Source organism: Scyliorhinus torazame, chromosome 4 (assembly GCF_047496885.1).
Source record: "Scyliorhinus torazame isolate Kashiwa2021f chromosome 4, sScyTor2.1, whole genome shotgun sequence".
Classification (NCBI taxonomy): domain Eukaryota; kingdom Metazoa; phylum Chordata; class Chondrichthyes; order Carcharhiniformes; family Scyliorhinidae; genus Scyliorhinus; species Scyliorhinus torazame.
In genome coordinates, this window is record NC_092710.1 from 46,746,144 (window position 1) to 46,758,381 (window position 12,238).

Here is a 12,238-nt window from a genome sequence, read left to right on the forward strand (position 1 = left end):
TTGGGAGGAGAATTCTGACAAGACCGATGAATTTTCAGTTTGTTCCTGAAAGGGAATCTCTCTCCAAAGGTCTGAACAAATAAGCAAGTAAACATGTTCTGCTAACTTTATTTATCAGTAGAATTTTAACCTTATTGTGTTACTTTGTTGGAATGGAGAAATCGTGGAGGTATGAGGCGTGAGTTGAAGTTTTTCCTTGTGTTCAAACACTGTTTACCCAATAATTGCTGTTATTTTCCTTGATGTTAATGCGGTTACTTCTTTGTTTAAATTTGCCATTCTCATCCCGTACCAATGCAATGTTGTGTTCTGGACCGGGATCTTGACATCTGGAAGAAAGGAGAAGGATCAACTGGGTGCTTGAAGATATCAACTCTTTGCATTTCAGAGCGTGCCCACAGCGGCACATAATTAGAAGCTGAGTGTCTGAAGATTATTCTCATGTCCGCCTGAAAACCAGTGCAAGAGTCATGGTTGGATTTATTGAGCTATGACCCAATTGTAAGCCACACATATTATCTGGCTAATGCTTCCTGCCTGGTCTCAGGAATAGGCAATATTTTCTGTAATTCCACTCTCTTTTCCTTTTTATGTTTTACAGTGAATTTGGTGTCAATTTTGATTATTTCCCGTGGAAAGTGCGGCCTCTCCACCTGCACCACACGCTACTTGGTGGCTATGGCAACAGCGGATCTTCTGGTCATTATCACTGAGGTCATACTAAACCGAATTTGATTATTTCCCATTGATTTTCCTAAGTATCACCCCTGTGTGTAGTGTTCGCTACGTCCTGCTCTGTATAGCCACAGACTGTTCTGTCTGGTTCACCGTCACTTTCACTTTTGATCGATTTGTCGCATTTGTTGTCAGAAGCTGAAATCTAAATATTGCACCAAGAGAACTGCAGCTGTGGTCCAAGCAATTATCGGCATTCTGTTCACATTCAAAAACATCCTCATCTACTTTCGATTTAAACCTAGAAGGATTATCGACAATGTACCATGGCAATGTTCAAATAAGCGGAGCTATTTTACTGACCCTGTTTGGATTGGATTCAGAAAATTTGCAACGGTTTTAACGCCACTGATACCATTCGGTTTAATTTTGCTACTGAACGTACTGACAGACACATTTTGGTGACCAGTCGGGTCCGTAAGCAACTGAGAGGTCAGAGCGTGGGGGATAATCACAGTGACCCGGAGATGGAGAGCAGAAGGAAGTCGATGATTTTACTCTTCTCCATATCCGGCAGCTTCATCCTCCTGTGGTTTGTTTATGTTTTGTATTTCTTTGATGTAAATGACCTCTTAGATGCAGATTCATTTTACATCTTTGAAAATGTTGCCTATATGCTGCGGAACTTAAGTCACTGCACAAACACCCTGATTTATGTCCTGACTCAGTCTAACTTCAGAGAACAATTGAAGAGCATGCTGAAATACCCAGTTATATCAATTATTAAATTAATTAATAAACAACACATCTGAGACCAATCAGATGGTGAGGCAGTGCTGAAATGCAAGAGGATGAAGCAGGATGCTCGGAAAGGAAAGGCCAGGAGGAGTGGGGAAAACAAAATAACTGTTAGGGATGGGCAAGGGTGAATATGAATGTTCACATATTAGGAATATTACTGTGACAATGCATTATTATTATTTATTTATCAATATATTCATTTAGTCAATAAACGCTTTATTAAATCTGAGTCCCGAGCTTTCTTAACGCCTAGCTGGGTAATTGGGAAGGTGGGGAATGGGAAGATGGGGAATGTGGTATATGGGAGTTTGTGGAAGGTGGGTGATGGGGAAGAGCGGGTTTGGGAAAGGTGGTGTGTGGAGTGGGAAGGTTGACTAGGTGATGTGGAAGATGGGCTTAATGAACATGCGGGATGGGGCAGGTGGGACTGGAATTTGTGGGAAATGGGAAGGTGAGAGGGTGGAGAATGTGGAGGATGGGAAATGTAGTGGATGCGGATTGTGGAGGATTGAAAATGTGGGTTGGGGCAAGTTGAGGAATGGTTAAGTTGGGGGATGGGAAAATGGGCAATGGGAAAGTTGGGTGACGAGGAAGGGGGTGGGGTTGGGAATGTGTTGTTGGTGCAGGTGGGTGTGAAATTGGTGCCATGGGGTGGAGTGGGGTATTGGCATGGTGAGGGTGGGAAAGTTAGGGGATGGGGAGGTGTAGCCATCTGGGATGGCCACTTCCAGAACACAAAATTGACACACACAAAGAATGTAGGGGAATGTGGACATTGCTGGACAGCAAGCATGCACAGTGCCTGAATGTATATTTGGGAAGCAGTTACCAGACGGAATTGAAACTTTGGGTCGATTAGCATATTGATGGCCCGTCTCCGAGAAACAAAGGACTAACACTCAGGTAGTTGATATAGTTCCACAGTTACAGTACACAGATACAGTGCACAGATATGTACACAGATACATAGTTACAGGGGCTGGTTTAGCAGACTGGGCTAAATCATTGTCTTTTAAAGCAGACCAAGGCAGACAAGCAGCACGGTTCAATTCCCGTACCAGTCTCCCTGAAAAGGCGCCGGAATGTGGCGACTAGGGGCTTTTCACAGTAACTTCATTTGAAGCCTACTTGTGACAATAAGCGATTTTCATTTTCATTTTTCAGACATCCCGGCACCAGAAAGACACAAACAAAGCCAGGCCAACGGCCACCTAGGACAGGCCCAGCCATCAGGGCACCCACCCCTTTCACGCCCAGCCATCAGGGCACCCACCCCTTTCACGCCCAGCCATCAGGGCACCCACCCCTTTCTTGGACAAGATCGATAACAATGATCGAGAAGCGGCCCAACTAATTGGGGCCAAGTTTAAGGCCAGCCTAAATGCGCAAAGCCCCTCCAAGTATAAGAAGGAACCCCCACGAGAGAATTGCTCCCTTGGATTCGGCTCTCAAAGTGGAGACACCCATCCACCAGCATCACCAGAAGCAAGTAAGTTCAAGGTCAGCGCTCGCTACCAGACGGACGACCTTAGCTGTTCTCCTGTATCTGTTCGAACCCAACAGCCTCAGATCCGAACAACGGCCATTGTTCCTCTGGCTGAGTGGGCGCCCGAAGTTAAGTATAGGCGTTAGCGTTAGAGATAGTTTAGTTTGTAGTACTGTTGTGCATGAGTAGATCTTACTGTGTGTGTAAATAAATAGTATTGACATTGAACTAACTAACTGGTGTACTGGCTCTTTGATCAGTATTCGGGTTTGAACCTTGTGGCGGTATCGAGAGATACCTGACGACTCTAAATGTAAACATAATAATGATTAAGGAAGGCGGCCATATTGACCGCCATATTTATAACCAGATCAACAGAGGTTGGGATGGCGAAGGTGTCCAATGTGGAACATTCATGATTGGGAAGGTGGCGACAGGAGAAGGTATGGAATGTGGTACATCAGGGATGGGGAATGTTGGGAATGAGGAATGTGGAATACACAGAAGGTGGGGGGTGGGGAAGATGGGGATGGTGAATTTGCCGGATGTGAAAGGTGGGGTGTGGTCAAGCCTAGACTCTGGCAGAGCGGTGTGGAGGTTGGTCGTCACCACCAGGACCCATTTTCCTTGTGGGGTGGCTGTGGGAGGACGGGGTGGGGAGGTCTTAGGGAGGGGAGCCGAGATCCTTGGCCATGTCAGTCGGGAATGCATTCTCATTGCTCACTTCGAAGTCTCATATTGTATCGTTTGAATTTCCTTCATTGGTAATTCAGCCTCTCCAGCTGGTGTTTGTTGTGGCAGAGAGTGAACGCAAGTAAGCTCATCCAGTAAAGTAGCAAATTATGCAGATCGCAACGTTTCAGGGTGTAAATAGATCTGTCAACGCCACATCTTCATGGAAAACGCCCCATCCTTTATACCGCCCAAATCGTTCTTGCTGACATGCAGCAACTTATATCGTCCAATAAAAAGGCAAATTACTGCAGATGTGAAATCTGAAAAAAAACAGGAAATGATGGAAAATCTCAGTGGGTCTGGCAGCATCTGTGAAGAGAGAACCGAGCTAACGTTTCGAGTTTGGGTCACTCTTCATCAGAGTAAATCATTTAATCATTCAATCTTTGCTCACAGACATCGCTGACAAACATTCAAAATGTTCCTACTGGATTTCCTGAGGTCAATCCTGTCGTGCATTCAAAGGAAAATACTGCACATGTTGTGAATCTGCATGAGAAACTAATAATGATTGGATTAAAGCTCAGAAAATTAGAGGATGTCAGTGGAGCCAGACACAGGGTTAATGTTTCAAATCCGTGTGATCCTTATTCAGAGCTGAAGCGAGGAGTACATACAATGGAGTAAATGAGGACTGATGTGACCATCAATTCACACGAGACGATTAGTAGAAGTGAACAGCGGTTTTAATAAGCTAGATCGGTGCCTGCCTGCGACTGCTCTGTACTGAGGGCCGCCACAGGCTGCAGATTTATATACCACCCCCGAGGGGGCAGAACCACAGGCGGAGCCCACAAGGCCATCAACATAATACAATACAGAACAGTGGTGAATTGGAGTAGCAATACGTTCACCACATTCACCCGCTGTTTGAAGTCCAACGGGGGTGAAGTGGGCTCACAATCGAGTCTGTCCGGCGCCTTGATTGTTCTCTGTGATCGGCTCAGCTCCGGCTTTGCTGCGGGCACGGGTGTTGAACTCGTCGCTGCAGACACGGGTGTTGGGCTCTTTGACTCAGGGAGTGTGTCGCCTGGAGCTTCATCACGGTGGGTCGGCGATGGGGGTAGGGGGTGTGTAGGCCGTGTAGGGGCGGGGGCGGTGTTCGGCGTAGGGGGAGCGTAGGTGATGGTCGCTGGGGAACCGGCGGGTGCCAGATCCCGGAGGGAGACTGTATCTTGTCGGCCGTTGCGGTGCGCCATGTAGGCGTACTGAGGGTTGGCATGTAGATGGTGGACCTTCTCGACCAGTGAGTCGGACTTAAGGCTCCTCACGTGCTTCCGGAGGAGGACAGGCCCCGGTGTTGTCAGCCAGGACGGAAGCGAGACCCCTGAGGTGAATTTCCTGGGGAAGACAAACAGACGGTCGTGAGGGGTCTCGTTCGTGGCTGTGCAGAGGAGCGACTGAATGGAGCGGAGCGTGTCGGGGTGGATCTCCTGCCAGCGGGAAACTTGGAGACTCCTAGACCGTAGGGCCAGAAGGACAGCCTTCCATACCGTCACGTTCTCCCTCTCCACCTGTCCGTTTCCCCGGGGGTTGTAGCTGGTAGTCCTGCTCGAGGCAATGCCCTTACCGAGCAGGTACTGACGCAGCTCATCGCTCATAAACGAGGAGCACCGGTCTCTGTGGACGTAAGTGGGGAAACCGAACAGGGTGAAGATGCTGTGCCTTAATGACAGTGGCCGAGGTCATGTCGGGACATGCGATGGCAAAGGGGAAACAGGAGGACTCGTCAACGACGTTGAGAAAATAAACGTTGCGGTCAGTGGAGGGGAGGGGCCCTTTGAAATCGACGCTGAGGCGCTCAAAGGGGCGGGATGCCTTCACCAGGTGGACCTTGTCTGGCCGACAGAAGTGCGGCTTGCACTCAGCGCAGACTTGGCAGTCCCTGGTCATGGCCCTGACCTCCTCGGTGGAGTAGGGCAGGTTGCGGGCCTTGATGAAGTGGAGAAGCCGGGTGACAGGGGTCATTGTGGATGGCCCGAAGTCGGTCATCTTGTGCACTGTGCATGTGCTGTGGGACAGGGCATCTGGGGGCTCGTTGAGCTTCCCCGGACGATACACAATATCGTAATTCTAGGTGGAGAATACGATTCCCCACCACAAGATTTTATCATTCTTGATCTTGCCCCGCTGTGTGTTGTTGAACATAAAGGCTACCGACCGTTGGTCGGTGACGAGGGTGAACCTCCAATGCCGCACAGCTTCCACAATGGCTTGAGCTTCCTTTTCGACAGAGGAGTGTCGAATCTCGGAGGCATTGAGGGTACGGGAAAAGAAGGCCCCGGGCCTGCCTGCCTGGTTAAGGTTAGCGGCCAGGACAACATCTGACGCATCGCTCTCCACCTGCAAGGGGATGGACTCGTCCACTGCATGCATCGCGGCCTTGAAGCGGCTGAAGGCCAGGCGGGCCTCAGTCGTCAGGGGAAAGATGGTGGCTTTGATAAGTGGAAGGGCTTTGTCCGCATAGTTGGGGACCCACGTGGCATAATATGAAAAGAACCCCAGGCATCTTTTCAGGGCCTTGGGGCAGTGGGGAAGGGGGAGTTGCAGGAGGGGGCGCATGCGGTCGGGGTCGGGCCCTCGGACTCCGTTTTCCATGACATAGCCGAGGATGGCTGGAGGATGGGTGCGGAAAACGCATTTCTCCTTGTTGTAGGTGAGATTGAGGGCTTGGGCAGTTTGAAGGAACTTCTGAAGGTTAGCGTCGTGGTCCTGCTGCTCATGGCTGCAGATGGTGATGTTATCCAAGTACGGGAACGTGGCCCGCAGCCAGTACTGGTCAACCATTTGGTCCAACATTCTTTGGAAGACCGAGACCCCATTAGGTGATGCCGAAGGGGACCCTGAGGAAGTGGAAGAAGCGGCCGTCTACCTCAAAGGCAGTGTAGTGGCGGTCTTCCGGGCGGATCGGAAGCTGGTGGTATGCGGACTTCAGATCTACCGTGGAGAAAACCCAATAGTGTGCAATCTGATTAACCATGACCGCTATGCGGGGAAGGCGATACGCATCGAGTTGCGTGTACCGATTTATGGTCTGGCTGTAGTCTACAACCATCCGGTTCTTTTCCCCGGTCCTGACGACCACCAGGGGACTATAACTGGCCTCGATGATATCCTCCCTCAAGAGCCGCTGGATCTCTGACTTGATAAAAGTCCTGTCCTGGGCACTGTACACTGTCCTGGTGGCGACGGGTTTACAGTCGGGTCGCAAAGAGCGAGGGAGGGGCGAGCTTAAGGGTCACGAGGCTACATACGGTGGGAGGGGGTAGGGGTCCGCCAAACTTCAGGGTCAGGCTTCTGAGGTAGCACTGGTAATCCAGTCCTAACAGGAGAGGAGCGCAGAGATGGGGGAGGACATATAGTTTAAAATTAGCGTACTCGCCGCCCTGTATCGTGAGGTTCGCGACACAGTACCCCTGGATCTGCACTGAATGTGATCCGGAAGCAAGGGAGATTGTTTGGGATGCGGGGGAAATCTGGAGGGAACAGCGCCTTACCGTGTCCGGATGGATGAAGCTCTCCATGCTCCCAGAGTCAAACAGAAAGGGCGTTTCATGCCCATTGACCCAAACGGTCATCATGGAGTTCTTGAGGTGCTTGGGCCGTGACTGGTCGAGAGTGACAGCGCCAAGCTGCGGGTAGCTGGCGTGGTCGGTGGTAGCGGGGTGGTCCCAAGATGGCAGCTAAGATGGCGGCCCCCGTCGGTCGCACGTGTCGGGCGGCATTGAAGATGGCGGTCAAATGGCGGCCCCCGTCGGTCGTACGTGTCGGGTGGCGTTGAAGATATCGGCCAAGATGGCGGCCCCATGAGTCGCACGTGTCGGGTAGTGTTAAAAATGGCGGCCCCCACGGATAGCACGAGGCGGATGACACATCAGAAGGGGGCGGTACCGGCAGGAACACAGCCACGCTGCGGGGTCTGCGGACCTGTGAGTCGGGCCTGCGATTTTGAAACTTTGGGTCGGGCCAAACAGACTTTGGCAAAATGTCCTTTCTTGCCGCAGTCGCTACAGGTCGTGTTCCGAGCTGGGCAACGCTGCCTGGGATGCTGGTTCTGGCCGCAGAAATAGGAAGGCGCCACCCCCCAGGTTGGGCGGGCAGCCTCGCGGCACAGGCCTGGGCCACCCTCGGGATTAATCGAAGACGCAACCAAGGAACCTGGGACACCCTCGGGCCGGGTGATGGTCACGCCTCCGCTGCCCATGAGGAAATCGCGTGGTCGGAGGGGAAAGCATTTAGGCTATGGAAGGCTTCCTCTAATTAGGTGGATAGTTTTACCGTCTCGTCTAGGCCGAGGGCGCCCTTTTCGAGCAGGCGCTGTCTGACATAGTTGGAGCAGACTCCAGCCACATCGGTGTCCCGGATGGCGAGTTCCATGTGCTGCGAGGCCGTGACGTCCTTGCAGTTAAAATTTCGAGTGAGTACCCTCAGGTCGCGTAGATGTTCCTCCAGCGTTTCCCCGGGGCGTTGACAACGTACGGTGAGGAGATGCCGCGCGAACACTTCATTCACCGGCCTCACGTAATGTCTTTTCAGGATCGCGACCGTGTCTGCGTATGTGGTCGCGTCTTCGATTTGTACCGAGATTCTGTGGCTCACCCGGGCATGGAGGAGACTCAGCTAATGTGCCTCAGTGACGGCGGGCAAGGAGGAGGCGGCGAGGTAGGCCTCAAAGCAGCGGAGACAGTGTGAAAAGATTCCTTTGGCTTCAGTTGCCTGTGGGTCGAGTTCCAGTCGATCAGGTGTGAGGGTGGCTTCCATTGCGATATCTTAGCTTATTAAATTGATGCGACCATCAATTCACACGAGACGATTAGTAGTGCCTGCCTGCGACTGCTCTGTACTGAGTGCCGCCTACAAGCTGCAGATTTATATACCACCCCTGAGGGGGCGGAGCCCACAAGGGCATCAACATAATACAATACAATGCAGTGGTGAATTGTAGTAGCAATACGTTCACCACAAGGACAAAGTAAGTTGCGTGAAAAATGGGAGCTAAGGAAGGTTTGAATAAAGTTTGACATAAAGCAAACTTCAAGGTTGGTGCCACAGAGATTTTGCCAACAATTTCTGCATTCATCATTAAATTGGGAGCATTGCTTCACAGGCTACTTGCTTGGACCTAAAGGCATGAAAGCACTGCTTAAATTTGAAGTCAGGATCTCCTGTTTACAAAACAGGCGCTTTAACCATCTAAGCCACAGCACCAATCTGCAAGACAACTTTGCAAGTATAGAACAGATTTCAATTGTTTTGATTAAACATCGGTATTGTTGATTTCTCCTGCTGACTTTGAGAGTGCAAACTAAAATATTCATCGTCACTGGGCTTTTGAAACTGTAAAGATTGCAGTTATTTCTGAAAGTTATTAATTTAAAAGCAGTTCTGCAGGAAAGAAGTATACAAACAGGAAATATTTTGCGAATTGGGAAGTGATTAAACATGGCCAGAAAACTACAGTGGTATAATGCAGGACAAGACAAGGAGAGAGTTTTACATTCACTGAAAATCTAGCAAAAATTCTTGAAAATTCTGGACGGCTGTTGCAATTTGGCAAACACGACGTTGTCACGGTTCTTCCACTTTCCATAAAGCATCCTGCATTCTTTATTTTTATTTCCTACCATTCACTGGGAAGCAAACGCCTTGAGCCAAAATCAAAGCCCTGACAGGGACTTGAACCCTGGACCATCAGATTAAAAGTCTGATGCTCTAGCGACTGAGCTACCAGGGCCCATTATAAAAATGTTCTCATAGCTCACTTCAAAGTCTCATATTGTATCTTTTGAATTTCCTTCACTGGTCATTCAGCCTCACCAGCACATTTCCCTCACAAGCAGACCGGCAGCCTCCCTTTGGCTTTCTTTCTCAAATTCTTCAACTTGTACTCGCTTTTTACCAGTGACTTGTGATGTGACAACTGTTTACCCAGGGACCTGCACTGGGACTTCAAGACTTTGAAGATTACGTTTAGTTCGGTGAGATCTGAGTGGGAAGCTACAGTGACAAAGATTGTATTTTGAGAGAGGGAATAAAAGGTATCATCTGGTATTTGTTGTGGCAGAGTGTGAACGCAAATAAATTCATCTAGTAAACTAGCAAATTATGCAAATCGAAAAATTTTCAGGATATAGATAGATCTGTCACCACCACAGCATCATGGAAAATAACCCCATCCTTTATCCCGCCCGAGTCGTTCTTGCAAACGTGCAGCAACATTAATCGTTCAATATAAAAGCTAATTACTGCGGATGTAAAATCTGAAAGAAAAACAGGAAATGATGGAAAATCTCAGCGGGTCTGGCACCACCTGTGAAGAGAGAACCGAGATAACATTTCGAGTCCGGGTCACTCTTCGTCATAGTAAATGAATTAATCATTCAATCGTTGCTCACAGATATCGCTAAAAAACATTCAAAAAGTTCCTTCTGGATTACCGGAGGTAAATCCTGTCATGCATTCAAAGAAAATACTGCGGATGTTGCAAATCTGCATGAGCAGCTAAACATGATAGGATTGAAGCTCAATAAATCAGAAAATATATGTGGAGCCAGACACAGAGTTAACATTTCAAATCCGTGAGATCCTTAATCAGAGCTGAAGTGAGGAGTAAATGCAATGGATTAGATGAGAAAATGGAAGTTGTGGGAAAAATGGAGCTATGAAAGGTTTGACAAAAGAGTAGTGAAAGCACCTTCAAGGTTAGTGCCATACATTGTGCATTCACCATTAAATAGGTGCTTTTCTTCACAGGTTACCTGTTCTGACGTAAAGGTGTAAAGGCACTGCTGAGATTCGATCTCAGGATCGCCTGTTTACTAGACAGGCACCTTAAGCATCTAAGCCACAGTACCAACTTGCAAATCTGGTCTGCAAGTTTGGAACAGATTTCCATTATTTTGATTACACCTCAGGATTGTTGATTTCTCATGCTGACTTTGAGAGTGCAAATTAAAATATTCATCGGCACTGGACTTTTGAAACTGTAAAAATTGCAGTTATTTCTGAAAGTTATTAGATTATAGCATTCTGCAGGGAAGAAGTAAACAAACAGGAAATATTTTGTGAAATGGAAGTAATTAAACATGACCACAAAACTATCGTGTTATAATGCAGGACAAGACCAGGAGAGAGTTTTTACATGAACTGAATATCTAGCAAAAATTCTTGAAATTTGTAGACGGCAATTGCAATTTGGCAACACGACGTTGTCACGGTTCATCCACTTTCCGAAAATCACCCTGCATTCTTTATTCCTGTCGCTCATTGGGAAGCAAACGCCTTGCAACAAAGTTGAAGCCCAGACAGGGACTTAAACCCATCGATCTTCAGATGAAAAGTTAGATGCTCTACCGACTGAGCTACCAGGGCCCATTCCAAACACAGTCTTATAGATCACTTCAAAGTCTCATATTGTATCTTATGAATTTCCTTCAATGGTAATTCAGCCTCACCAGCTCATTTCCCTCGCAAGCAGACCGGCAGCCTCCCTTTGGCTTTCTTTCTCAAATTCTTCAGCTTATACTCGCTTTTTACCAGTGACTTGTGATGTGACAACTGTTTACTCAGGGACCTGCACTGAGACTTCAAGACTTTGATGATTACGTTTAGTTCGGTGAGATCTGAGTGGGAAGCCACAGAGACAAAGGTTGTATTTTGAGAGAGGGAATAAATGGTATCATCTGGTGTTTGTTGTGGCAGAGTGTGAATGCAAATAAATTCATCTAGTAAACTAGCAAATTATGCAAATCGCAAAGTTTCAGGATATAAATAGATCTGTCAGCACCACATCATCATGGAAAATAACCCCATCCTTTATCCCGCCCGAGTCCTTCTTGCAAACGTGCAGCAACATAAATCGTTCAATATGAAAGCAAATTACTGCGGATGTAAAATCTTAAAGAAAAACAGGAAATGACGGAAAATCTCAGCGGGTCTGGCACCACCTGTGAAGAGAGAACCGAGTTAACATTTCGAGTCCGGGTCACTCTTCGTCACAGTAAATCAATTAATCATTCAATCGTTGCTCACAGATGTCGCTAAAAAACATTCAAAATGTTCCTTCTGGATTACCGGCGGTAAATCCTGTCATGCATTCAAAGAAAATACTGCGGATGTTGCGAATCTGCATGAGAAGCGAAACATGATAGGATTGAAGCTCAAAATTTCAGAGGATATATGTGGAGCCAGACACAGAGTTAACATTTCAAATCCGTGTGATCCTTAATCAGAGCTGAAGTGAGGAGTAAATGCAATGGAGTAGATGAGAAAATGGAAGTTTAGTGATAAATGGAGCTATGAAAGGTTTGACATAAGAGTAGGGAGGGGATCTTCAAGGTTAGTGTCATGGAGATTTTGCCAATAAACTCTGCACTCACCATTAAAGTGGGAGCTTTTCACAACAGGTTGCTTGTTTTGACGTAAAGGTATAAATTCACTGCTGAGATTTGAACTCTAGATCTCCTATTTACTAGACAAGCACTTTAACCATCTAAGCCACAGCACCTACTTTCAGACCACCTCTGCAAGTTTGGAGCAGAT

At 47.9% G+C, this 12,238-nt stretch overlaps 1 non-coding gene across 1 annotated transcript; it reads right to left on the minus strand.

The window, feature by feature from the left end:
* Nucleotides 1-9,358: 9,358 nt before the first annotated feature.
* On the minus strand, nucleotides 9,359-9,431 carry trnak-uuu (transfer RNA lysine (anticodon UUU)). The gene has a single exon. It is a non-coding gene; the product is annotated as a tRNA-Lys (tRNA).
* Nucleotides 9,432-12,238: the final 2,807 nt, after the last annotated feature.